At 43.2% G+C, this 27,258-nt stretch overlaps 1 protein-coding gene across 6 annotated transcripts in view; it reads right to left on the reverse strand.

Annotated features, from left to right (window-relative positions):
- Positions 1 to 202: 202 nt before the first annotated feature.
- The window catches only part of LOC131835650 (piggyBac transposable element-derived protein 5-like), a 45,674-nt gene continuing 18,618 nt past the window's right edge, over positions 203 to 27,258 (reverse strand). Inside the window, exons 1-4 of one of the 6 annotated variants that reach the window (XR_009355291.1) lie at positions 16,495 to 16,656; positions 16,214 to 16,391; positions 10,396 to 10,600; positions 203 to 3,724 (exon numbers count right to left, since the gene is read on the reverse strand). The gene's annotated coding sequence lies outside the window, so the exon portion shown is untranslated. Of the gene's footprint in view, positions 3,725 to 10,395; positions 10,601 to 15,744; positions 16,392 to 16,494; positions 16,657 to 23,186; positions 23,319 to 27,258 lie in introns of those variants that run through there. The other 5 variants (XR_009355292.1, XR_009355293.1, XR_009355290.1 and 2 more) reach the window with 5 other exon arrangements.

A 27,258-nucleotide genomic window follows, 5' to 3' on the forward strand; every position in this document is an offset into this window, starting at 1 on the left:
TTGGAAAAGAGAAAAAAATCTATCTATATATATAGATATGTCTATATCTATATCTACATAAATTACTCTTTAAAACATTGAAAACGAATGGACATTTGAAAACCGTGTAAAAAGGAAAGCAAGCAAACAAACAAACAAAAACTGAGCCCCAGGATTCACTCAATTTTCACCTGGAATAGTTCTGGATGGTGCATGTAGGGAGGAGATTCCAAGGAAAAGATGGAAGTCTCCCTGCTGTGAGGAAAGAGAGATTGGGATTCAGGAAGGCTGGAGTGATGAAAACGCCATGGGTACCAGAGAGACGGAATTCAAGTAGAAAACAAGCTCTTGAAAATACACACTGGAGTCCTCTTGAGTCCTTGGTCCATAGGAAGCAATGTGTGTCTTAGAAAATGCTCCAGGTTCTGACAGAGAGTCAAGGCAACGGAACCAGATGGTTGCCAAGACTCCTACAAGGCTAGAGATCATTGGAGTTCCTACCAGCCAAAGGGAAGTGTTCTTCTGGCTAAGTCACAATATTCAGTAGAGACCCGGTAAGGAGCATGAGTTAGGAGCGGGATGAAATGATCCCTCCGAGAAAGCTGACTCTAGAGCTTCCCTAAAGAAGGGGAGAACAACTGTAAAAAGGGTCAGAAATACCTACTAATCTCTGACTTCCCCTGTGACAGCCAATCAAAGAAGGCAGAGATTAGCCTCCAAAGGACTCAGGTCATCGAAAGGAAGGCAGTTCTAAAGGGAAAGGGAAGAAGGAATAGACAGGAACAAGAAAATATGCCTAGCGAGGTAGTAGACTTCAAATTCAACATTTCAACAATGACCTTCAGAATGAACGACTCAAATTCTATTGAAAGAAAAGACCTCAATAGGGCAGTGAAAAATAAACTCTACTTAGAAGGATGCAGAGGCTACTATAGATTTTGTGGAAAGAAAAAGGATGAAAAGGACTAGACCATACCCAAACGAATCCTCAAAGGCTGCTTTTCCTAGGTCTTGAGAAGAGACAATGGAAAGACACCTGATAAATGAACAGAGAAAGAAGACATTTCAGAACACAAAAGGACCCTTTTAGAAACTCATGGCTATCCTCAAGTTGTCTGCATCCGATGAGAAAACTCATTGAGATCAACCATATTGAAGCCCATAAAACAAGGCTAAAGACATTTTTTGGAAAGCTTTTCTTTCTTTCTTTGTGAGAGAATGAGTGAGAGAGAGCATGAGAGAGGAGGTCAGTGGGAGAAACCAACTCCCCAAGGAGCTGGGAGCCCGAGGCGGGAGGAGATCCTGCAAAACCGGGGTCATGACCTGAGCCCAAGGCCGTCGCTGAACAAACAGAGCCACGCAGGCACCCCTCTCCAGAAATTGGTCCACAACAGCTCAGGGGCACCTGGGTGGCACACTCAGTAAAGCGCCCAACTCTTTGGTTCTGGCTCAGGTGGTGATCACAGGCTCTTGAGATTGAGCCCTGAGGCAAACTCTGGGCTCAGGGCAGAGTCCACTGGGTCTCTCTTTTGGTCCTGCCCTTTCCCCCTCACACTCAATTGTGCTCTTGCCCTAAAACCAAGTATGAAAACCCTTCACAGAAGGGAACAATGGTTGAGAGTGGGAGGGGTGGGGAGAGAAGTGACAGGCCCCAGGGCAAGCAGGAGGTTCCCTCGGTGCTGCCAGCCCTGCCAGGGGCAGGCTCCCTCAGCGGATGCCGCCCTCGGTGCTGCCATGGCAGGGAGCAGCAGGGAGCAGCTGAGCCAAGGGAGCCTTGGGGCAAGCCTCCTTGAGCGCCTCCAGCGCCCTCTGAGCGTGCTTGTTGGGGGGGGTGGGGGTGGGGCAGGGCCACAGGTCGTTCCAGGGAGGAGGTGAGGGCGGCGCCCAGGTGCCCCCGGCGGGAGAGGGGCAGGCAAGACCTGCAGAGAGATCCCCTTGGGACTGCTGGAGCTGCTGCAGGGCTTCATGCTGGACTTGGCGAGGCAGCAGCCTGCGCACCCTGCCCTGCATCTGGCTCTTTCCTTAGCATGGAGCCTGTTTACCCCTCCATCTCTGCCTGTCTCTCTCCCTCCTTCTCCTCTCTGTCTGTCAGAGGAAGAAAGAAAATCTTTAAAAAATCATCAAACAACCCTCCATATTCTTGTCGTTCTTTAGGGCCCCATGCATCAACATTTTATTTTTACTTCTTGAATTGAAGGAATTGGTTGATCGATTGATGAATTGGACAGAAATACAGAGACAGCAAGAGAGGAAGCCCAATTTGAGAAGGAGTAGAAGCCATGGAAGTGGGAGAGGGAGAAGCAGGCTTCCTGCTGAGCACAGAGCCCCAGGAAGGTCTGGAGCCCAAGACACTGGCATCAGGACCCCAGCAGAAAGCAGCCACCCAGGTGCCCCACTCCATGATTAAATCCGTTTTTCATGATTCAATCCATTGGATTAAGCAACACTCTTTGGGGTCTGCCCCCTTGGGTTAACACTAACACATTGTGTTTTCCTTTGCTCTTTTGTGATCACTGAGGATTTCAGGAATCTTTTCATGTTTCTTGGCCGATGGCTTTCTCCTTGGGATATTTCTGCTCTAGGATTTTCATTGTTTTGAAGTTACCTATCTATTCTTCTTGATTCCTAGTTCTCCTATTTAGAGTTGTATACAGTTTCTTATCTGGTATCTGCATAGAGTCTTTAATAGTTTTAGTCTTGTCATTTGTTGGGCAAGATTTTTTTGTTTGGAACCTTGGAATGAGTAGAGTCCAACTTCCCAACTGCTGCTGCCCCTTGGAACAATTTGTTACTTAAACTGTAACCCCTGGAGGATTTTACTAGTTACCAAGCACATTTACATATGACCTCTAGAAATACATATACTGGCAACAGGTATTTGGGGAAAAGGATGATATATGACTGTGAAGCTGGGTAGCTGGAGATGCCCAGCTCGCTCAAGGCGGAACACCGCCCCTTCACAGAAGCTGCGCTGGCTGGAAGTCCGGCTGGCCCAGGGCGGAATGCCGCCTGCTTCAGGAAAGCAGAGCACCCAGGAACGCCAGGTTAGCTCAGGGTGGAATAAAAACCGCCTGCCTCCCTTATCCGCCATCGAGCCTTTCTCTTCCCAGAAGTGCCCGTTGTTAGAAGAGTTTTTTCAATGTGCTTGCTTAACTATAAACTTTATCCTCCTTCTTGCTTGTCAGAAAGATGGGATTAACATTTGACCTTCCTCAATCCTTCTATTGGCTATTGTTTTCTATCCAATAAAAGTGAGACTGTGGAGTTGTTCCTGGCAGCCGTCCTTTTCGTCCTTTTCGACTATTGTCCCCTGCTCCCAGTCTTTTGCAGCTGACTGGTTCATGCCTAATTCTTCTCTCGTCGCCGACTGGAAGCGGCACCCAAGCTTTCTTGGGCTTCCTGTTTTTGGTGTTCTGTTCCACTCATCTCTGCCACCTCCCCCAGGTCCTCAAAATGGTTATCTATTGTATCTTCCAGAAAACTTCTGATGTCCTCTTTAGTATGTAGGCTACATCAGTAGGGAATAGCGTTAAAACCTCTTCTGTTCCATGTGGATATTCACGTCGTTGAGCACCGCTTGGTCAAAGTCTGCCCTTTTTTGTTGGTCTGTTTTCTCTGGTCATTTCAGGAGTCCTTTTGTAAGAAATCCTATCCCATCAGATGCTCCTCTCACTCTCTTTCTCCCTTACTCTTGCTCTCGCTTCTTTCTTCAGATTTGCCGGTGAATGACGAGTCCTTTTCATTCCTATGAAAATAGAAGAATTGGGTGATCCACAGATGCCATTTTTAGTGATATACAAGTGTATATATAATAACTGATATGGAGATGTACATGTGCATCTACATATATATTCTTTAATCTATAAAGTATGGAGGTTGGATTAAGTCTGAAGTCTCTCATACAGCTTGATAACCCACAGGTCAGAGAAATGGGGAAAAATGCACATATGAACATATGTAGCACGTTAAAAAATGATCACAAATCCTATGACTCCCCATTCCCTTTGATTCACATGGGCTATGTGACTGTGTTAAACAGTGGAAGAGAGTGGAAGAAACGTGTCAGTTTCAGGCCCAAGTCCAAAAGGAACCCCTCTCTTGGAACATTTGCTATTGGAGCTCTGAGTGGACAGGAAAGAAGTCCAACAACCTTGTTACAAAGACTGCACAGAAGTGGAGGGCCATCTGAGCCTCACCTCCCAACTGTACCCATCAAAGTGACAGGCATGTGCATAAAGTCATCCTGAATCCTCTAGACCAAGCAGCCGCCTGCTGAAGGCCACCACCCACTGACCTCAGTTAATGCCCTATTAAGCATAAAAATTGCCCCATGAGATCCTGCCCTAATTTCTGACCCCCAAAACATATGTAATATGACAAAAGGGTTGTTTTAAGCCCCCAAATTTTGAAGTCATTATATAACTAATTGGGTAACATGGTAAATACGTATCCAAAATAATGTAAATCAAGGAATATGTTTAAAGGCACCAAGTTATCTTAAAAAGTTCTCTGAACACACAGAAAAACAGAAAGAGACCCATAACTACAGAGAACAAATTGATCGTTTCCAAAGAGGAGGCAGCAGGTGGACACGCAAAATGCGTGAAATACAGTGGGAGATAACAGGCTTCCAGTTACAAAATTAATAAGTTGCAGGATGAAAGGCACAGCATAGGGAATATGGTTGGTGGTACAGTACGGCGAGCGCAGCATAACATACAGACTTGTCAAATCTTGTTGTTTTATATCTGAAACTAATGCAACATTGTGGGTCAGCTGTACTTCAATTAAAAAATCAAAGGAAGTTTAAAAAATTAAAAGTGAGCTCTGTTATCCAAATAGGACATACGAGATGGATTTCCCATCATACCATAAATTGAAAACGACTTCTCTTGATAGAACAATGCTTTCCTTAGTCTTAGTCCCTACTCTCTCCACAAAAAAAAAAAAAAAAAAAAAAAAAAAAAAAAAAAAAAACTACTTTCGAAAAACATCTTGGTATTTTGAAAATTATAACTGCAGTGAGTGATGAGAGTGAAAACAAACTGATAATCCACGTTTCATCATTTCTTATCCCTTTTATGAAGATGAACAGTAAAATCATATGTAAGAATTAACCAGAGAGAGGTCTATTTTCCACTCACTATAATCAAGCTGGAATTCTCAACTATTATTTAGTATTAGTTGATTCTGGTGGCAAATGCAAATATGGTTTCACTTCTTGGGCACATGAGGAAGATTTGGTCGGTGAAACAGACATACCAGGTTGGCCCAGGCCTGCACTGCCAGGGTTCAGAAAATTGCAAGATACAACCTGACACTTAAAACTTCCCATCAACAACTACCGCTGCCCCCCCAACATCTTGTTTCTTCCCACAGACAGCTCATACTGAGACCTGTCCACTGTCAGGGTCAAGCTAAAGGGGGATGCCCACAAAGTAGGTGGGAAATGAGAGGATGCAACTGCAGCTCTGTGGGGATGCCTAAGGCCACTGAATGCCCCGTCATGATTCTCCAGCACAGATGGGGGCAGCCTGCACCACGTGGGTAGAGCTCTAGGACACAGAAAGTACTGGAGTGGCAGACAACAAACAAATGTGTTTGTGTAATATATAAACCCCCATAGGGTTGTCAATTTGTGGGATTCACTTTTTCTAACTGTTCACCCCATGACATACAACTTCAGGAAACCCAGAGCCCATGGATTATTGTTGAAGGGCACATTCGGACTCAATCAAAGTGTAACTAAGCATAATCATACACATAAATACAAATATCATTTAAAAAATCAATACCACCTCAAACTTTTTTTTCATTCCCAAATGAGCTTTTATGGGTTTTAATATCAATTAATGTGCTTATAGAACTGGTAAAAAACAGTCACTGATGAAATTTTAAAATTACCACTCTGCTTTCCCTAATTTCTGTTGATGTACTTTTATCTCACACAAAAATGAATTACTAAGGAATAAATCATACTTCACTGAACACGTTTCAGCTGAAAGGATGCACCAAGATGTACAGCTTTGGTCAGGCTTATACTGTTGTTGTCAACATAGTATATGGGGTGTAAGAGCTACTGTCTTTTTCTTCTCCCATGAATATTAGTCCTAACAGATTCTTCACGTGGAAAGAAAACTTAGTCTAGAAGATACACTAATTCCTCTCCTCCCTGGTGAAAAATACTGTTAGAGGTATTAGTTTTAGATAGAGAAGCAAGTTCACTTTGGAAAAAAGCACACACACACAAAACCCTCAAACATGACCTTTAATACAGTGATAAGGGTGAAAGTGTAAACTTCATTTGGAAACAGCACTCAAAATACTGTTTTGAAGGGCCTTTACAACAGCGGTATACTCTTTGAAAAGATTTTTCAGATCAACTGATTGAATCATATTTAATTTACCTAGGGACAATTAGATAAAATTTAAAATTCCAAACAAAATTTTAGGACACAAATAAAATATGTGTTTTATTCCCACAACAATCTCCAAAATCTAATATTCAATGGTTTAAATTGCTGCATTTCTCATTTGCAATGCAGATGAAGAGAGGAACACAGCAGACACATGTGAGATGAGGTGAGAGGCATAAAGGGGAGTACAGGAAGCAACTGATCAGCTGAATAGCGACTGCCCCAAAGATGACCATATCCTGAGCCCAAGAAGCTCTGAGTACTTTACCTTACCTGGCAAATGGGATTTAGCAAACATGATTAAATTAAGGTGTGAGGGGGGAGAGATTATCCTGGATTACCTCGGTGGTCCCAATGTAATCATGAGGATCCATAAGGAGACAGGAGGATCAGAATCAGAAGGCAATGTGAAGTTGGAAACAGGGATAAAAGGTGGTGGAATGAAGGGCCACAAGTCAGGTAATGCAGGCAGCTTTAGAAGCAGGACAAGGCAAGAAAGTGGATTCTCCTCTAGAGCCTCCAGAAGGAACACAGGCTGTTAACACCCTGATTTTACCACACTGAGACTGATTTTTGAACTTCTGACCTCCAGAACTGCAAGATAATCAATTTGTGTTGTTTCAAGCCACTGAGAATTTGTCATTTGCTACAGTGGCACTAAAAAACTACTAGAAGAACTCACTGAGACATATTGAGTCTGTACAATGGCAGGGGCCATTTCTAGGTAGGACTATCTTCAGGGTGTGGTAGTACTGGGTCTGGAGAGTTGACTGCCAGCATCCTTCCTCCCTCCCCTTCCCTGAACCCCAGTGCACTGTGTGCCTCCTCCACTGCAGCCCAGGTGACTCACAGGAAGCTGGCCCCATCCACACTACAGGGAAGGGTTCTGTCATGGAAGCCAGTCATGTTCCTCCTGGGCCATTCACACAGCCAGCTGCACGACAGTCAGTGCCTTGTTACTGTTCTAAGAGAGACAGTAACCTAGGTTGTCCCCCACACACAAATGGGAAGGGCTTTACAGAAATATCTGGGTTGTCTCTGAATGTGAACAAGGCAAACAATGCCCCCACTGCGGGCAGACATCACACAGTCAGCAGGGGGTGGAAGACAAACTGGCCAGAGGGAAAGGGCAGAGTAGGGAAAAATGGAGAAAATCATGGAGACAGTGTGAATAAAACACATTCTCTGCAAGCCCTGCCATGAGCTGCTTCTTCATGAGATTGAAGGTTTTTTGTTTTTGTTTTTGTTTTTTAATCTTTAAGACTGTTTGAGTTAGGATGAGACAACCATCCAAACTGATTCAGGAGGTCAGACTTTACGGAAACTAAGAAAGCCAGATAATAAAAATAGATGACTCACATGTGTGAAAAGTTTCCTTTCCCACTAAGGGCGGGGGGAAAACTAGAACCTTGAATTTGTGGTTATTCCGCTATTCTTGCTATTTTTCATCACTCAAATGCATTTTTCAAGAATGAGGAACTTATTCTCAATAAATACAGTGATGGTTCCCTGAAAATTTGTAACCAAGTAGGGAACAGTCAGAGTCTCTAAACAGATTGTTTTGAATTGACTTAACAATCACACAAGATAGACTGTAAAATTTATCAAAGAATGGGGCTGAGTTTCTTATATATGATTTCATGCAAATTTTTGTCTACCTGATGATTTTTAGTTTTTGTCTACAGGGTGAGTGAATAAAGGTGTCTCAACATGGTCCAGAACTAATGGTGTTCCCTGGCTCACTATGAAATCCAGGGCCATTTCTGTTTCCTTTTCCATGAACTTCTCCTTCCTCTCATTTGGTCTGTTTTTCAATCGGACTGTTTGTCTTCTTCTCAATTTGTAGGCACGTCAGAGACATGAACTCCTTGAACAGCTGATGTTACAGATGCTTTTCACAGCCTGTTGCCCACATGCAGCTTTACTCTTTTCTGATATACAAATCTTTTTCAAATTTTTAAAATAAAGTGCCATGACATTTCTTCTATGGTCTGTGGGTCTTATCTCTACCTAAGGTAGTCTACCACTTCCCAAATTTTTACATGCCCCTAGATTGTCTCCAAATTCTTTATCATTTTGTTTGTAGAGTTAGAACTTAAACCAATTTACAATGTTAATCAATCTGACATCTGCTTACATATGTGATAGGAAGCAAGAGTTCTAAGAAAGAGAGTTCTTTCAGCTCTGAGGGATAGAGCTGAAAGTCAATATTCAATGATACTCTGTCTCATTTTCTAGAAGGAACTGGTGGTTTCTGTTTGGAACTCTGACAATTTTTTATTAGTCCCTGAAAGTCAAATAGGTTTATGTCTGTTTTGGTTTGAGTCTGTTCAGCTAATTCTCCCTGGGACTTGAAGGCTTTATGAACTGAAGGCATGACTGTTTTTCAGCTCAAGTAAATGCTGCATTAGTTCAGTTATAACTTCTGTTATTTTCTCCTTTTGTCCTCAGGATACTTGCAAGGTAGATTTGGACCTGACCTCAGATCTTACTTATTCATTTCTCATTTCCATCTCTTTGAAATTTTCCTCAGTGTTCTGGGATATTCCTTTGGAAAATCAATTTTGTGGGGCACCTGGGTGGCTCAGTGGGTTAAGCCACTGCCTTCAGCTCAGGTCATGATCTCGGGGTCCTGGGATCGAGTTCTGCATTGGGCTCACTGCTCGGTGGGGAGCCTGCTTCCTCCTCTCTCTCTGCTTGCCTTTCTGCTTACTTGGGATCTCTCTCTGCCAAATAAATAAAATCTTTTAAAAAATCAGTTTTGTTCTCAGCAGTGATCATTACTGTTTACAGGGTTCCTATTACATGTTACAACTAGTGAATTTAAGTTTCAAATCTTTCTTGTATTTTTATGTTTTAAAAGATTTATAAAATTTATTTGACACAGAGAGACAGAGAGAAAGTGAGCACAGACAGGGAGAGTGGCAGAGGGAAAGGGAGAGGGAGAAGAAGACTCCCCACTTAGCAGGAACTCCCCACCCCCCACCACAGGGTTTGATCTCTGGCAGACATTTAACCAACTGAGCCATCCATGCACCCCAAAGCTCCCTTTCAAAATCTTCAGTAAGTATTTTGCTGCTCTTTACTGTAACTGTATCCCCCTCAGACTTCTTGACAAAAAGTTTCTCTAGCTCTGTAGTCAGTTCTTAATCAATGAGGACACGTGCTCTGGACCTCAGTTTGGTGCTCCTCCACCAAGATGCTACCTGCCCCTCAGGTGTGTGAACTCTTGAAGCTCAGGCCTAGTCACACTTTTGGGAACTCTGGGGCATCAGCGAACCTGCTCTAAGGGGACCATGCTTTGTGCATAAAAGCAGGCCCCTGCCATGAAGCAGCTCCTCTCAAACCTCCCCAAGTTTTCCTTCTCTACACAGCACAAAGTCTCTAAGCAACTCAACCTGCTGGGAAAGCCCATTTCTCTATGACCAAGGACCACAGGAGAGGGAAGGTATACCATGGGCCCCACACAGAAAGAGGTCTTCACTGAAAGCCTTCGAAAGAGAGTCTGCCTTTTCTTCCAGGCATTCCATCATGGCACCTCAAAATCCTGAGATGCTCTTCCACTCCTCCCCCTGAGATGCCAAAAGACACTTGGCAGTCGAATAGGTCCTTCCCACAGCCCACCTACATGATTCTTGAGGGCCTGCCTGGTGCTGGGGATGGGTGAAGGCAACACAGGCCCCTGGTCTTATGCTCTGATGTCACGGGTTCTTGAGCAAAGGAAGGAAAATGAGAGGGTCCAGGAGACTGCACACACCATGTTCTCAGAACATCTCCCTGGCCCCCAAGATCACCTTGTCATGGCAATGTCAGCAGAGCATGGCAAGTGCTACCTCAGAAGTCCCTCTGACACCTCAGCAACAGAGAGAGAGCCCACCCATAAACATAATCCCTAGAACCAGCATCCTTTAGGAACCAAAACCCCTATGAGTCAATTACTTTGGTATGTGTTAGTGTATTTTTACCTATGTAAAATATAAGAAAAAGAGGAATGACATACCTGTATGATTTGGGGCAGTACAGCAACTCGATTTTGAGTGTTTTGGATTATAGCTAGATACTTTTTTTCCAAAAAAAAAATTTATAATCCATTTAATAAAAACAATGTGAATAGCCATGTATGGAAATTTTATACTATAAATGTTTTCATTGTCTTGAGTTGTAGTAATGTACATACACTGGCACTGGTCTCAAATGGGGGATGTCTGGAAGGAAACAGAATACATGATTAGGGGAGTGAGTGTAACCCACCACCCTAAACAGTTCAATTTCTAACAAACATATACCTCAGCTATATATTTGATTGGATGAATATCAACTAAAACTTTAAAATTAAAGTACCAGAAATTATTAGGGATGACATTTTTTGGTAGACTTGTTTCTGATTCTGCCTTGTGACCTGACAAAGGTGGGATGGTGGCTCCTGTTACTGCTTGCTTATTACAGCTATAGCATACAGCGGTAGAAGTACTAAGTACTAAGCCACTAAAAAATTTGAGAAAGGATAAGCAATTCTAATAGTAAGGATATTTTCACATACATTATAACTAATTTAATATTTTAGGACTTAAACAAATCTAGAAGAATGTACAGACATTCTTCATCATTTCAGGTACTTTAACATCCAATACTACCCTAAACAAATCCATGGGACTTTAGTTTTATAGCCTTTTCCTTGTAGATGAATCTGAAGAATAGAATCAGTATAAACTACTTTATGTCTGAAAGAATTCATCTTTGAGTATCAGACTTGACCAGCTCCACAGAATTAATAACAAGTCCCTTTCTTGGTGCAGCCACATTGGGAAACAGTGTGGAAATTCCTCAAAAAAATTAAAATGGAGCTGCCCTATGACCCTGCAACTGCACTCGGTATATACCAAGAAGATACAGATGTAGTGAAAAGAAGGGCCATCTGTACACCAATGTTCAGAGCAGCAATGGCCAAAGTCACTAAAGTGGAAAGTGGAAAGAACCAAGATGCCCTTCAATGGATGAATGGATAAAGATGTGGTCCATATACAATATGGATTATTATGCCTCCATCAGAAAGAATGAATACCCAACTTTTGTATCAACATGAACTGGACTGGAAGAGATTATGCTGAGTGAAATAAGTCACCAGAGTCAATTATCATATGGTTTATTACTTCTGGAGCATAAGGAGTAACACAGAGGACATTGGGAGATGGAGGGGAGAAGTGAGTTGAGGGAAATTGGGGGAGACAAAGCATGAGAGACTGGACCCTGAGAAGCAAACTGAGGGCTTTAGAAGGGAGGCAGGTAGGGGGTTGGGTGAGCCTGGTGATGGGTATTATGGAGGGCACGTATTGCATGAAGCACTGGGTGTGGTGCATAAACAATAAATTCTGGAACACTGAAAAGAAATAGAATAATTAAAAAAAGTCCCTTTCTCCTTCTTTAAATTTCATAATCAATACAAAAAGTTACATGGTATTGGACTTGAGCTACTACTTGCTGTATGTCCAGCTCTCTTACTTTCTTTTTTTTTTATTTTCAGTATAACAGTATTCATTGTTTTTGTACCACACCCAGTGCTCCATGCAATCCATGCCCTCTATAATACCCACCACCTGGTACCCTGACCTCCCACCTTTTATATACCTGGAGGCACTTGCATGAGGCAGACAAGTTCTCAATAAAGAACTTTAATTTCAATATATTAAAGTATACTATGTTTTCCACAGTGAATATAGACTATTTATCAAATCAGAAACAAGTTCTGAAAAAAATACCCATATACAGATAGCTAACAAATACACAGCCCGGTACCTCTAAAGGTTAGTACTTCTACATATTTCAAAAGGCATCAAGTTTCTGCTGTTTTCCCCTGATCCAAGCATGCACATTTGTGTGTATGTAAGTAAACACCCAAAGACAACTGAATTAGTAGTCCACATTCACCACATGGATTAATGCCTGCTGTGATCTCTTTCCCTCCCAAATTGTTTCTGATTATTCACTAATTTTGCCTGCTTTCCAATAATAGGGAGAAGAAAATTTGCTTCCCCACCCAAGCACCAATCAAAAGGATACTTCTGTCCTGTGAGCCTTCATTTTTCATAGGGGAAAACAAACAAACAAACAAACACCCAAAAAACCCTGAGCAGTGAAACTAGAAATTCCCTCATGTTTCCTTTCTTTCTGGAGCTTACTGCCCTTAGGTTGCACAGTTGCCCAAATATTGGCCCCTCCATAAGAAGCTGTAAGTAGCACGTAGTGGATGAAAGATCCAGGATATAAGGAAGGGCTACTCTGGGCAGTTGCATGGCCTGGGATGGTCTGCCTCACCACTGGGCAAGGTCTGGGGTCTGGGGTCACCATACCTCAACACCTTTAAGAGAAGACTTCAACAAGAATGTTTATTTCAACATCTTTGCATGAGAAAATAAACACTGCCTTCAATAAACAGTTTCAATTAAAAATTAAAATTTTAAAACATAATTTTAAATATAATTATACCAAGAAGAATCATGACACATGTTGAAATATTTTAGGAGCCACAGTTTTCCTGAGGTACAAATAAATAGTTTGTACAAATAGGTAAAATCATTTATTAGGAAACTTTAAACCTCTTACAATAAAGTTACCACTAAGCTGGCAGGTTAGCTCAGTTGGTTAGAGCATGGTGCTAATAAAGTTACCACTAAATATAAGAATAAAGTGACCATTTTGCTTAAAAATAAACAAAGGTCACTTTGAAAGAGAATGGCAGCTTCCCTGGGGACATCCTCTATACCCAGCCCAATCAGTACTTACCAAGTACAAGTTTGTAGATTTTGCTAACATGGTAAATGATGGAAATAAATGAGGAAGACAATATTTTCAAAACAGTGTAAAAAGAACTTTAAAACAAGTATCTTGATTCTCCTTATTCTTCCACTCTAATTTGTAGCCTTTGGATAATATGTGGGAAAGAACATATGTACATTTAAATTTTAACTTAAATGTCTACCGAAATACAATGCTATCTTATTAAAATTCCTATCCCAAATTAAAAAAAGTCATGGTGACAAGTAATGTTGACAATCATGTAATGTAATCCTATCTTAAAACTCAAATGATGCTAAGAATGAATATTTCAAAACTAAATGGTTCACTTTGTTAAAAATATTCTTACTGAGTATTAAAAAAAATCACCCAATGGTATCATGTTTTTAAACTCATTCTACTCATCATGCCTGTATTTTATCCCACCAGTTCTCTCTAATGACTTAGCATTCTTTCTTGTCTGCTCTCTTCTCTCATTTCCTTTCGCCAACACCAAAAACACAAAGACTCCAAAGTCCTGAGAGCAGACTGGAGTATCCCTTTGTCTTCTAGAAGCTGTGCATTTTGACCCTACTGGTCCATTCCACCTGCCCAAAAGGCAAGATTGCCCAATAGGACAGTGCAGTCAGGAAGGGAGGCAAGGACAGAATCTTGAGGGATAGCAGAGAGGAAGAATCACCTTAAGAACTGGCAAGAATTCCTATCTCACATTGAGGTCTTTCATCCATTTTGAGTTTAATATTTTGTTCTAATAACAGAACTCTGGGTGGGATCCCAGATGGCTCCTCAGTGGGGACACATCACCAGGAAGACCACACCATGTTTAGAATTTAGAATCTTCGGCACCCCCACCCCAACCCCTACATTCCCCCAGAGAAGGGAGGGGGCTAAAAGCAGAGAACATCTATGTAAGGAAGCCTCCATAAAAATCCTCATAGCAGGGATGCCTGGGTGGCTCAGTTGGTTAAGCAGCTGCCTTCGGCTCAGGTCATGATCCCAGCATCCTGGTATCGAGTCCCACATCGGGCTCCTTGCTCAGCAGGGAGCCTGCTACTCCCTCTGCCTCTGCCTGCCATTCTGTCTGACTGTGCTTGCTCTCCCCCCAACCCCGATAAATAAATAAAATCCTTTAAAAAAAATCCTCATAGCAGGGGTTTCAGGAAACTTCCAGGTAAGTAAACATATCCAGGTACCAGGAGGGAGATGAAACCCAGCTCCACAGGAATAGACATTCCTGTGCTTGGGACCCTCCCAGACTGTGCCCCTGTGTCTCTGCATCTGACTGTTCATTTGTATCCTTTATCATTCCTTTCATAAATTGTAAATGAAAACAAATGTTTCCCAGAGTTCTGTGAGCCACTCAGTTGAACCGGAGGGGGAGTTGAAGGAACCTCTGATTTGTAGCCAAGTTGTAGAGAAGTTGTGGGTAACCTGGGCCCCTCCTACTTGTGACTGGTACGTGAATGTGATGGAACAGTCTCACAGGACTGAGCCCTTTACCTGTGGGATCAGATGCCATATCAAGGCAGACAGTGTCAAAGCTGAGTGAAACTACAGGACACCCAGCTGGTGTTGCAGAGTTGCCTGGTGAGGGAAAAATCCACAGCCTCAGCCACAGTGTTAGAAGTGAAGTGTTCTGTGTGAATATGGTAATATGAAAGCAGATGGGAGAACTGAAATGTTTCCTTGACATACACTCTCACACAAAATATTATGTATGCCAGGTCTTTGCTGATGTGATATAGCACATATGCAAGTTCTAGTGAAATATCATAAAGAGTCAACTCAAAAAACAAACAAACAAACAAGCAAACATACAAAATATGGATGAGCTGGGAGAAAATAAGCAATGTTTCCTCTTTCCTATCAAGAGGAAGACCATTCCTGAATTATCCAAGATTTTGCTTTTACCTGAATAACCATACAGTTCAATAGTACTTGAAGGAAAAAGCATGTTTGGTCCTCAGCGATCCTTTCCCCTGATATGGCCAGCAAGAGTGGAGTGACTTCTTGTGGATATATCTTTGCTCCAGAGTGGGGAAAAAAAGGAGTTCTTTCACAAACGTTCAAAGGGTTTTTAAAAAATGGCCCTCATTAAAATACATCTTCCCCTCCTTTGGAACCTGCTCACACTACACTCCAGGCCAGCGAGCATCAAGGGGTTGGAAATATGGTACAAAGTCCCATGAAGCCACCTCTCCCTCTAAACTATTCTTCTCTCTGCCAAATTCTGCTTTGGTCAGCCTAAGGATCAAATACCTGCCTTTGGGCCATAAAGTGATGTGCATTAATCGATCATTGGCCCTAACTGGCAAGTTCCTTAAAAACTCATGGGACGGGGCACCTGGGTGGCTCAGTTGGTTGGACGACTGCCTTCAGCTCGGGTCATGATCCTGGAGTCCCGGGATTGAGTCCCACATTGGGCTCCCAGCTCCATGGGGAGTCTGCTTCTCCCTCTGACCTTCTCCTCACTCATGTTCTCTCTCACTGTCTCTCTCTCAAATAAATAAATAAAATCTTTAAAAAAAAAAAAAAACAACAACTCATGGGACACAGATGGTTGCCATGACTTTCCCAGGAAGCAGCTACTGTCTTTCCATGAATGCAGCATGAAAATACACAGCTGGGTGAGCAGATGAATGTCCACTCGTGAAACAAGCATGCTGAGGACAATAAACAGTAGTTTTGGATGGCAGATTTAAATTTCATTCACAGCCAAGAAAACAATCCAGATACATGATGTGTCTCCACTTCCTGCTGTTTCCAACATCTGAGTCCTCCCTTCCATTCCTGTTTCCACCACTTCAGTAAATGTCTCCTGACCTCATTGCATATAAAAAAGGCTCTGATTCTTTCTATTCTAATGTCTGTAAGATATTACTGTGAACAAGAGCAGGGGATAATTCCTCCTCCAAACCCATCTACGAAATAAAAGGTTCTATTCAGGATCATGACAAGCTGAGGAATCCCTCAAGAGAACTTCCAGAGTCATTTCAACCTGTAAGGCTGGCTAAAATGTTCCTCACCATCCACCACACCAGGGCTAGGACTGATGAGTGTCTCCACCATGCAGGTCCCTCTGGATGACATGATCGCTGGGAAACCAGGCACGAGGCAAGCAAAAATCAGCACCTGCTCTTCTGCAAAGTTTGTCTGAAGTGCTTGAAGCCACAGAAGAAACAGATTGACTCCTTCAGATCTTACCTAAAAACAAAATTAAAGGTGACAAAATTAAACACATGTTTATGCAGAGATTCACTGCAATGCAGATTCAGTTCTGAGAAAGAAAAACTAGAAGCTAAGGTACTGTTAAACTCCTGCACCAAGTTCTTAGTGACAAGGAAGCAGGCGTGCTGCAAGAAGCCCAAGGGTGAAGAGTTGGGGTCTGGAGCCACAGTGCCTGGTTCCAATGCAGGCTCTGCTTTTTGCTTTTTGCTAGCTTAGCTGTGGCCAATGGAGAACCACCAAACTTCTCTCTTTGCATCTGTCTCTACCTCTGAAAAATAAGGATGATAAAAGAATTTACCACAAAGTGCTGGCACGGGGATAAGTGACTTACAACAGTGCCTGTATCATCAACTGTCATTTAATCACAAAAATAATGCAAAAGCAATCATCCTCCAAATTTACAGTGTGCTTTGAATAGGGTTTTTTCTATAATATGCATATGTATCATGGAAAGTCCTTGAAAAATCTCAGAGATAAATAAGACCTTAAAGACCTGGCTCAGTTATTTGACCTTGAAGCCCATTCATCAGGCATTTCTACACCAGCCCTCCTTTTTTTTTACCTGTGCAGGTAGCTACCTCGAGGGCTGCCGCCGAATCATCACTTCCACAAAGAACCATTCAGAATTTTCTGGAACTCATATCATTGCTGGACTTCTGGCATAAGTCCATTGTTCCTGGTGGATGCTTCCAGTAGTAGGAAATGGAACATGCTCAATCAGGGCAGGGGGTTGTGTTTGACTTGCCCACTGCCATATCTCCAGCACCTAGAAAGGTGCCTGAAACACATAGCTGGCATCCAGTAAATGTGTGCAATAAATGAGTGAACTAGACAAGAATAGATATGCACTGGTAGACGTGGCCTGTGGAGTACAGCTTCAAAAGCAGGAGAGTAATGAGACTCCTACATGGTAGGTTGCATGGCACTGAGTTAACGAAAATGGGTCCTACAATCAGACCAAAGGTTAAACCTCGAAAGCTGTGCGATCTTGGACAAGTCACCTACAAGAACAAAGACCCCTGTCTTCTATTAATAACAGCTGGGAAGAGAGAATCTATTTCAGAAGGAAAGGGGACACAGGACGGCTGTGTATGACACTTATATTGTGGTCAAGATGGCCGTGTAAATTCACTTCATGGGGTCCCACACCATCATCTCCCACTACCATTTGAAATACATGGTAATGATAGATGAAATATATATATATATATTTTCAGTGTAACAGTATTCATTGTTTTTGCACCACACCCAGTGCTCCATGCAATCCATGACCTCTCTAATACCCACCACCTGGTTCCCCCAACCTCCCACCCCCTACCCCTTCAAAACCCTCAGATTATTTTTCAGAGTCCATAGTCTGTCATGGTTCACCTCCCCTTCCAGTTTCCCTCAACTCCCTTCTCTCCATCTCCCCTTGTCCGCCATGCTATTTGTAATGCTCCACAAATAAGTGAAACCATATGATAATTGACTCTCTCTGCTTGACTTATTTCACTCAGCATAATCTCTTCCTGGAAGAGATTATATATATATTTTTAAAAGATTTATTTACTTACTTATTTATTTGACAGAGAGAGATCACAAGTAGGCAGAGAGGCAGAGAGAGAGAGAGAGAGAAGGAGGAAGAGGGCTCCCTGCCGATGCAGGACTCAATCCCAGGACCCTGAGATCATAACCTGAGCTGAAGAGACAGGCTTAACCCACCCACTTAGCCACCCAGGTGCCCCTAGATTAAACACATATATTTTTTAAAGATTTTATTTATTTATTTGGCAGACAGAGATCACAAATAGGCAGAGAGGCAGGCAGAGAGAGAGGAAGGGAAGCAGGCTCCCTGCTGAGCAGAGAGCATGATGTGGGGCTCAATCCCAGGACCCTGGGATCATGCCTTCGACCCGAGCTGAAGGCAGAGGCTTTAACCCACTGAGCCACCCAGGCACCCCTAGATTAAATATATTTTTAAGAGAAGAGAAATGTTAGCAAGTGAACCTTGGTAAAAAACAAAACAAAACAAACAAAACCCCAAACTGACAAACATCTCCATGAAGCAGCAACCGCAGAAATTCTCAGTGATGCACAGATGTGTAGCGACAGGAAAAGATGTCTGGAGGCTGACTTCAAGGAGGACAAGTCGCTCCCACTGGAGATAAAGGCAGACAGAAAGGCCTGCTCGCTTGTGGCCTGAAGCCACAACTTCAACTGGGCTGGCGGACTTGATTGCACACCACTTGCTTCACCAGAACACTGTGAGGTTTCCAGTAGCTCATTACATCTAAACACTACTGCCTCCTTTAAAAAGGTTTCCCTTCCGGATCGCCCCTGACTTACAGGGATAGGCAGTAGGTGTCCCTACACGTGCTCCTTCCAAATTCTCTCCTCTCTCTGCTTTCTTCTGATCCACTTTTTATTTATGGGCTAGCTTTACAGGATATCCCTTCTGTGATTAAACAGGTCTTAATAATTCTACCTTTTGTAAAGGAAGCCTTCCCCAATTATTTATATGTTGATAAATATTTACCTCTGAATCTCCATAAATCATCACTTTATATGGCACCAACATGTAGAAAATAAGAATGAAGTTACCCAATTTTCAGAATGAACCATACAAATTACAACCTACCATCTAAAGCCAGAGACAGAAGGAGAACATCTGCATAAACTAAAGTAATGCGGGTTCCTTATTCATTCATATTTATTATGCAAAATGGAAGTTTTAGGAAGATTAGAATAATGCATACTTGTTCTATTATATAGGCAACTAATCCTCTGTAGATGGTAATGTATCCATAACTCCATCTCCAATCTAGAATTTCTGAACACGAGGAGAGGGTATTAAAATCTCCTCTGTGGGAGGTAGAGCATTACAGTGTCTGGCTCTGGCCTTCCTGCTGCAGGATGAGACTTGCAATTAGTGATGGCAAATGGAATTCACAAAACATTTCTGGGCTTTAGAGGACATCGGAAAACTAACAAAGGACTTAGAAAACGGTAGGAAAGGAAGCAGGAAGAAGGGAGGTGGCAGAAACAAGTGAGCCAAAACCTGATCTGTAAGCAACAAGCTCAAGAGAAACAAATCAGGGTGCCAGAGAACAAATGCCATTTTCACTGCAGGATCTCTACAGGCCTGTGCCCTCCAGACCCCGTTCCCACCACATGGTAAGTTGGGGGAACTGAACCTGAGATTTCCTTAATAAACCAGGACCCTCAAATGGAACCAAAGTGATCCCAACCAAGAACACTCCCAGCCTCCTGGCAAAGGAAAGACAAACCCTCCAGGAAAAAACAAACAAACAAAAAAATCCCACAAAAAAAAAAAAAACAGAATTAAAAGAGATTACATCTATGTTCCAATAAATCTGGTCTCAAAATCCCTTCACAGAGCATGCAAGAAATGAGGCCACTGTGAGAGACAGAAGACTGAAGGAAAATGAAGACTTCAGACACTGGAATGATCAGATACAGAATAGAAAATATTACATGTTAATTGTTTAAGAACACAAAAGAGGTTTAAAAGTGAAGAAGGATCAAGAGCCTATCAAAAGCAGCAGGCCAAGTGTGAACATGGAACTGAAGGAAGTTAAACAGGGACCAAAAATCACTGAGACGTAAAACACAACAGAAAACACACCAGAATGGTGGGGCAGTAGATGAGCCCCGAATGAAGGACTTCACAACACTGCACCAAGAAGTGAAGACATTCCCCAGAATGCAACACAAGGAGGCAGGAGAAGAGGATGAACGCCAGCTTGAGAGACACGAACAACAGACAGGAGGTTTAAATAAGAATCCTGGGAAGTACAGCAGAAGGACAGAGTCAACATTTCAGAAGACAACAGCTGAGGATATTACGGAAATGATAAATCCAGAAATACAGGAAATGCACAGATACCAAGCAAGATGAGAAATCTTCAATTAGACATTTTGTGGTAAAGCTATAGAACACCAAAAACTAAGAAAAATGTTTTAAGGAAAGCCAGAGAGAAAAGGCATTTAAAGGAATGAACAGGGTGGAAACAGGGTTTAAAGCTGCTACAGTGGTAAGGAGATGCTAGTAAAATGGTACCTGTAAAGGGTGACAGGAGTATTTTTACTGCCACTACTGCTAATACTGTGTCTAATGCACATAACAACTGAAGACTGCGAAGGTTAAGCTGGAGCAGAAAAAAATTAAACGAATTATGACCCTCAAAAGAAGGATCATGTCGGGACGCCTGGGTGGCTCAGTGGGTTAAGCCTCTGCCTTCAGCTCAGGTCATGATCCCAGGGTCCTGGAATCGAGGCCCGCATCGGGCTTTCTGCTCTGCAGGGAGCCTGCTTCCTCCTCTCTCTGCCTGCCTCTCTGCCTACTTGTGATCTCTGTCTGTCAAATAAATAAATAAAATCTTAAAAAAAAAAAGAAGGATCATGCCAATGAATTTCACAACTCTGGTGATCACTTTAAAAACATCTCCTCTTTTTATCATAGCATTTGTATCATGTCCAGGATGAGATATTACAGCACACATGATAGAATATTTTAAAACAATAGTCCATTTTGCTCAAACTCCATGTTGAAAGCAAACGACTCTGTCAAACACTTTGAAGAAGGTAAAAGTAGTGGAACCATGTTTTGTCAAGAAATCCCACGGAGAAAAGGAGGTAGTAAAACCAAGCAGCAGTACGGAGGAAGGGCAGCCTCAGGAAGAAAATGAACACCGTTTACTTCTGCTTTGTTCTCTTTTTTGTTTTCTTGTTGTTGGTATCTTTTTTTTTTTTTTTTTTGGTCTTTCCCAGAAATCACTTCATATATATACATTTATCTGTTCAACTTCAGTGAAAGTTGGGAGGAAAAGGTGCCAGAACTTTTGAATGGTTGTCTTCAGCTGAGTGCTTATTTTCTTCCTTCAGTTTCTCTGGGGTTTCCCACTATTCTTCAATAAACATGTGTTGCTTTCTGGCAGGGTAAAGCCAAATGCATTTTTAAAAGAAGTAATGGCAGGTCATCCGTCCATCCAGATCAGGAGAGAGCTCATACCAGGGAAGGCAGAGAGGGTAGTAGACTCCCCTCTGTGAGTTCCTGCCCTCTTGGTCTTTCCTCAGCCCTTGCTCTCTGCTCTGTCTCTCCAGTCACACCCCAAACCCAGAGCAACAAAAGGCCTGTTCAAAACTTAAACCCTGTGAGAAGGGCCATGCAGAGGCAAGGAGAGCCCTGTAAGACTCTGAGCCATGTGGTCTGTATCTGAGACTGCACATCTCCTTGAGCCACGTTCCATTCCCTCTATGCCTAATGTTGGCCTCGCATTCTACAGAAGCAGTCAGGGCATCCATACACTCCTCTCTGTGTGCTTTTCTATATACCTGATCCCATCTCAACCCACAACACCCAGCGCCATGCACCATCTGTCATCTCCATTCAGTCAACCTGCAAATAGGCAAACACAGCCTGTAAAACCCACCCTTGTCCAAGCTATGTCTGGAGTTATGATCATCTGTGTCCTTACCATCAAACTTTCTAAAAGGCTATTCTTGTGTGTGACCTCCATGGTCTCACGCCCAGTCACTCTCTCTCTCTGTCTGGCTTAGGACTCCACTACTCACCTCCCATTTTCTTTCAGTACTCAGTGACAACCTCCTCGATCTACCCCCACCCCCTAATCAAGCTGCTTTGCAACTTTTCACATCATCAAACATTGCTGACATTTCATTCCTTGAAATCTCTCTTCTCTAGACATCTGTGCAAAAATGCCTTCCTGGCATCAAAGCCACATCCCTCCCCTTCCATCCACTACTCCTTTATTCTTCCCCTTTATCTGCCCAAGAAAAGAAGGAATTACCCTAAATCCTTAACTGTCACTCTCTCTACAAGGAATATATCCCTTGGCAACAGCATGATTGCATCTCTCTTCCCCCAAGCACCCATCCCTACATTTTGACTGTCCAACCAGAACCTACACCTGCGGGTCCCACAGACACCTCAACTCAGATTGCCTAAAGCTGCACTCCTCCTCTTACCTCCTGGACCTGGCTCCCTTCCTGAGTTGCCATGATTGTTGTGGCAGTTGACAATCAGACTCAACATTCTGAAAGCACAGAGGCACCCCTAAGCCTACTGCAGCATTTTTTTTTTCCATAGCCGAGATATGGAAGCAGCCCAAGTGTCCGGCAACAGAAGACAAAGTGGTACATACACACAATGGTATATTACTCAGCCATCAAAAAGGATGAGATCCTGATATTTACAACAGTATGGATGTACCTAGAGGGTATTGTGCTAAGCAAAATAAGTCAGACAGAGAAAAACAAATACTGTATCTCCAGGGATGAATCCTTGAAAAATGCCCTACATATTCAAGTTTTAATGCAGGACCAGAAGCAACAGTTTTAGCATATATCACCACGATATAAAATAAAATCTTTTTTTAAAAAAAGGGAAATAATAGGACAACAGCAATTAGGGTAAAAAGACTTAACAATTGTCTTGCTCCTCATCACCAGCACCACACCAGTTACACGTCTGACCCCCAGGACAGCATAGCAGGTGTGAGGACAGGTCCAGGCAGAGAAAGTGTTACTTGTCACATTTTTTGAAAAATGATAAACAGAAGGGATGCCTGGGTGACTAGGCTGGTTGAGCGGCCAACTCTTGATCTCAGCTCGGGTCTTGATCTCACGGTGGTGAGTCTGAGTTCCACACTGGGATCTGCACTGAGTGTGGAGCCTGCTTTAAACTAAACTAAACTTAACTAAACTAAAATAACACCTCTGTCAAAAGTACGTGAATTCACAACTTACATGTAAGTCAAGTTCTACTTGTTCTAAGACAGCATGCAAACCAAGATGTCGTTATCAAGACAGGAAGCAAGATAAATTGTGTATTCCATGTGCCATGAGATGCATCCAAGTCAGCCATGGCCCTCCACACATCTGCAAGAGAGGGTATATTATCCCCATTAGCACAGAGGAAACCAAGGCTCAGAGAGGTTAAAGAAAAAAAAAGAGTCCAAGATCATAGCATCATTTAGCAGCATAGCCAGAATGTATAGGAATTACCTCAAAACAGGCCACACTAGTGAAGAATACCTTAGTGTGGAGTTATGAAAACCCAGGTAGAATGCTGCCTCAGAAAGGCAGATAATCAATAAAGGAAAAATAAAGAGGCTCCCGGGTGGCTCAGTCGGTTAAGCATCTGCATTGGGCTCAGGTCATAATCCTGGGATCTTGCCCTATGTCAGACTTCCTGCTCAGCAGGGAGTCTGCTTCTCCCTCTGCCTCTGCTCCCCATTCATTCTCATAAACAAACAAATCAATAAAATCTTACCCCAAAAAAAGAAAAAAATAAAGATTATAAGCTTACAATAAAGATATGAATGATGAGTCAAAGCTTTCAGTGACACACACACACCTGCCTACAGTTCTTTGGCTAAAACATGGGTGGAATTGATGGGGCTAGAAGAACAGGAGGCACATAGGCCCGGACAGCACAGCCCCAGCAGATGCAGAATCCTGGTGTAGGTTTAGCTAGCTTTCATTGTCCTTTAAAATGTCAAAGCTAGGGCGCCTGGGTGGCTCAGTGGGTTACGCCGCTGCCTTCGGCTCAGGTCATGATCTCAGAGTCCTGGGATCGAGTCCCGCATCGGGCTCTCTGCTAGGCAGGGAACCTGCTTCCTCCTCTCTCTCTGCCTGCCTCTTTGCCTACTTGTGATCTCTGTCTGTCAAATAAATAAACAAAATAAAATCTTTTCCACAGTATAGAACAACACAAAGGATGGTACTTTCTTGGGCTGATTTCTGTTTGTTTGATTTTAAGTAGGCTCCACAGCCAGCACGGACACTAGTGCAGGGTTTCAACTCAGGACCCTAAGACCATGAACTGATCCAAAGGCAGACAATCGATTAAGCCACCCAGGCACCCCACTTTCTTGGGTTCTAATGGGACTTTTCCTAGGCTCTAATCCTAGCTGTACTGGCTGCCAGGGGAATAAAGTCCAGCACCACAAGAAAAGCATCCCAAGGCAGCAGTCCACTGCAGAATATTTGCTGGTGGCTGCCATCATCAAAGAGTCAGTGGGTGAAGTTGTTGAAGCACAGTGGGAACAATGATAGCCACTGCCTTTTGGGTGTCACTGAATCATCCTACTCATCTTCAGGAAGCCTGGCCCTTCTCCAGTCAATGCAGCAAAAGCAAACTTGTTAGAAGAACAGGGGAGGGGGTCATCTCCCTCCCTCCCAGAAACTGAAGCAACCAGCCAAACAGTGCATCACTGGAGTAAAAATAAAAATATGAAGGAATGTGGCAGCACCTGGGTAGCTCAGTCTGTTAAGCATCTGCCTTTGGGTCAGGTCCTGATCTCAGAGACCTGGGATCTGAGACCCACATCAGGCTCCCTGCTCAGTGAGGAGTCTCCATTTCCTTCCCCCTCTGCCCCTGCTCCTAGCTTTCTCTCTCTCTCTCAAATAAATAAAATCTTTAAAATAAGAAATTTAAAAATGAAGAAATGAATCAAAATGCAGAATTCAGAAACAGAACTACAGATATAAAAACTACATATAAAAACCTGAAATATGACCCGGTGAGTGAGGAAGGATTATTAAATCATGATACTGTATGAATTGATTGCCATTTTTTTCTTAGAACATAGAGCACACTGCACTACATGAAAACAAAAACACAAAATTAGGATTGAATACAAAAACAAAATTATCAGTGTTATTCCATCAAGTGTTTCTCTAACCTACTGATCAAAACCTCAGTTCATCCTCCAAAAGAATCTGGGCACCACCTCAGCACACACGAACACATTTTCAGGCCACAGTTCACACTGCTCCAGTCCCCACTCTAAGTCCTGAGCCACGGGCTCCTCCAGGCAAAGCCACCACCAACTATGTCAGGGCCCCTGCCATAGAAATCCCCAAACCCAACCACTTCAAAACAGGGAGACTCAGGGAGATTCAAATGGGCAGAAACGTGGGACTTTGACTTTTTTTTAATTAAAAGAAAAATACAGCAAGAAACATTTCTAGCACAAAGTGAAGAGCTAATCTCTCACAATGTTGAGAGTATTAGAATTATCAATAAACCATCAATAGTTTGATAGGTCAAACAGGCCAAAAGCTGGAAACACAAGAGGAAATGCTCACAGCAAACAGACCTGAAAGCCAGGGCCTGGACCGGCTGACATGGCTCTGCCACTTACCACAGCGAGAAAGTGTATCTTTCCTGGGCCTCAACTTCCCTCCTGGCCAGCAGGAAAGTGGCAACACCACAAAACTCATGTCTGTTGGGGGATTACGTGAAAGGAGAATGCTCAGTGATAGCCCCGCCACACCGCCCGTCCAGCCACAGTCTGTACCCAGTGACTGGGAATTTCCTCTACTGCAGCCACACAAAGAGCTGAAGGATCTGCACAAGATGCCTGTTTATTTACCAGTCACAAAAACACGTTCTGCCATAAGCAGAGAGGGCAAGAGACCCCAAGAGATGGGAATATCCCTCACCCTGCCTGGACCAGGCTTTTAAGACAAGTTGGAAAGCCCACAGCAGCTCTGCCACTGACTCTGAATGAGCCTTTGGAAGACAACACCATCCCAAACAACAGTTTAATTTACTTCTCTTTAAAAAGCAGTGAGACAAGGTCTTGGCCACATCTTCATAAATTAACAGCTTAGGAGGCTAAACTCCAATGATTTAGTTATGTCCCCAGCAGGCACACCTCCACTCGTGGGCAGCTTCAGGGAGAAAGGGTGCCTCCCCATCCATGAGGACACCCTCTGACATTCATCTGCCTGAAGATGCTTCCTACCCATGGGCATTTACTCCCTGGAACCCTCCCCATCTAAGTTCATCTCTGGATGCTGCACGAGGCAACTTCCTCACACCCCCATCACCACTGGCGACACCGCAGCTACCCCTGAGCCTTCAAGCAGGGTGCACCTGTCTTTGCTGCCAAGTGTCCCATCAGCCCAGCTCCATCACTGATTTCTGTACCCATAATTAATTAACTTATACATGTATGTATTTATTTATTTTTACAGATTTATTTATCTTAGGGAGAGACAGAGACAGAGATACAGAGAGAGCACACACACACAAATACAGGGAGATAGAACCTCCAGCAGATTCTACACTGAGAGTAGAGCACACCTCAGGGCTCAATCCCACCACCCTGAGATCATGACCTTAGCTGAAACCAAGAGTTGGATGCTTCAACGACTGAGCCACCAGGCACCCCTCTGTACCCTTAATCTTAAGAAAAGACAGACACTACTTCTTCCTGTCAGCCACAGCCTCATAAGCCATTGTCACACAGCCAAAGTTTCCAGAGGGCAGGACCATGTCTGCAACACCAGTGATGCCAGAGTATCACCATAAAACTACAATCTAGTGAGTACCAGGTTCTGCTCTAAGCTCCTAATATGGCCTTCTATTTTGTACCCCTCACAGACCTACATGCTAGGTATTATCCCCAGTGCACAGAGGAGGACACTGAGGTCCATGGCTTACCCAAGTGATCTACTTTTATGTGGCAGCAGCAGGGGCCTGAACCCAAGTCTGTGACTCCAAGGCCCCTCTGTCAACTCTGCCACTCATGCAGCCCCAACACAGTCATCAAATACCTCCCTAAACCCTCATCCCTCCTGTGAAAAAGCATGGTCTTCTGTCATTTCCCAGATGGGAAGAAAGCCGGCTTGAGCCAGATATAGTGACCTGCCCATGATGGTACAGGCGATGTCCCCCCTGTTCTCCCTCCAACACCCATGTCATTCTGCACAAGGCCCCATGGGGTCCTTCATGCTTCCAGTGGAAAACTCTGGTGAGACCACCAGTCTCCTGGCAGGCCTTCATCTTGACCCTGGAGGACAGGAC

The sequence above is a fragment of the Mustela lutreola genome, chromosome 7 (genome assembly GCF_030435805.1).
Source record: "Mustela lutreola isolate mMusLut2 chromosome 7, mMusLut2.pri, whole genome shotgun sequence".
NCBI lineage: Eukaryota > Metazoa > Chordata > Mammalia > Carnivora > Mustelidae > Mustela > Mustela lutreola.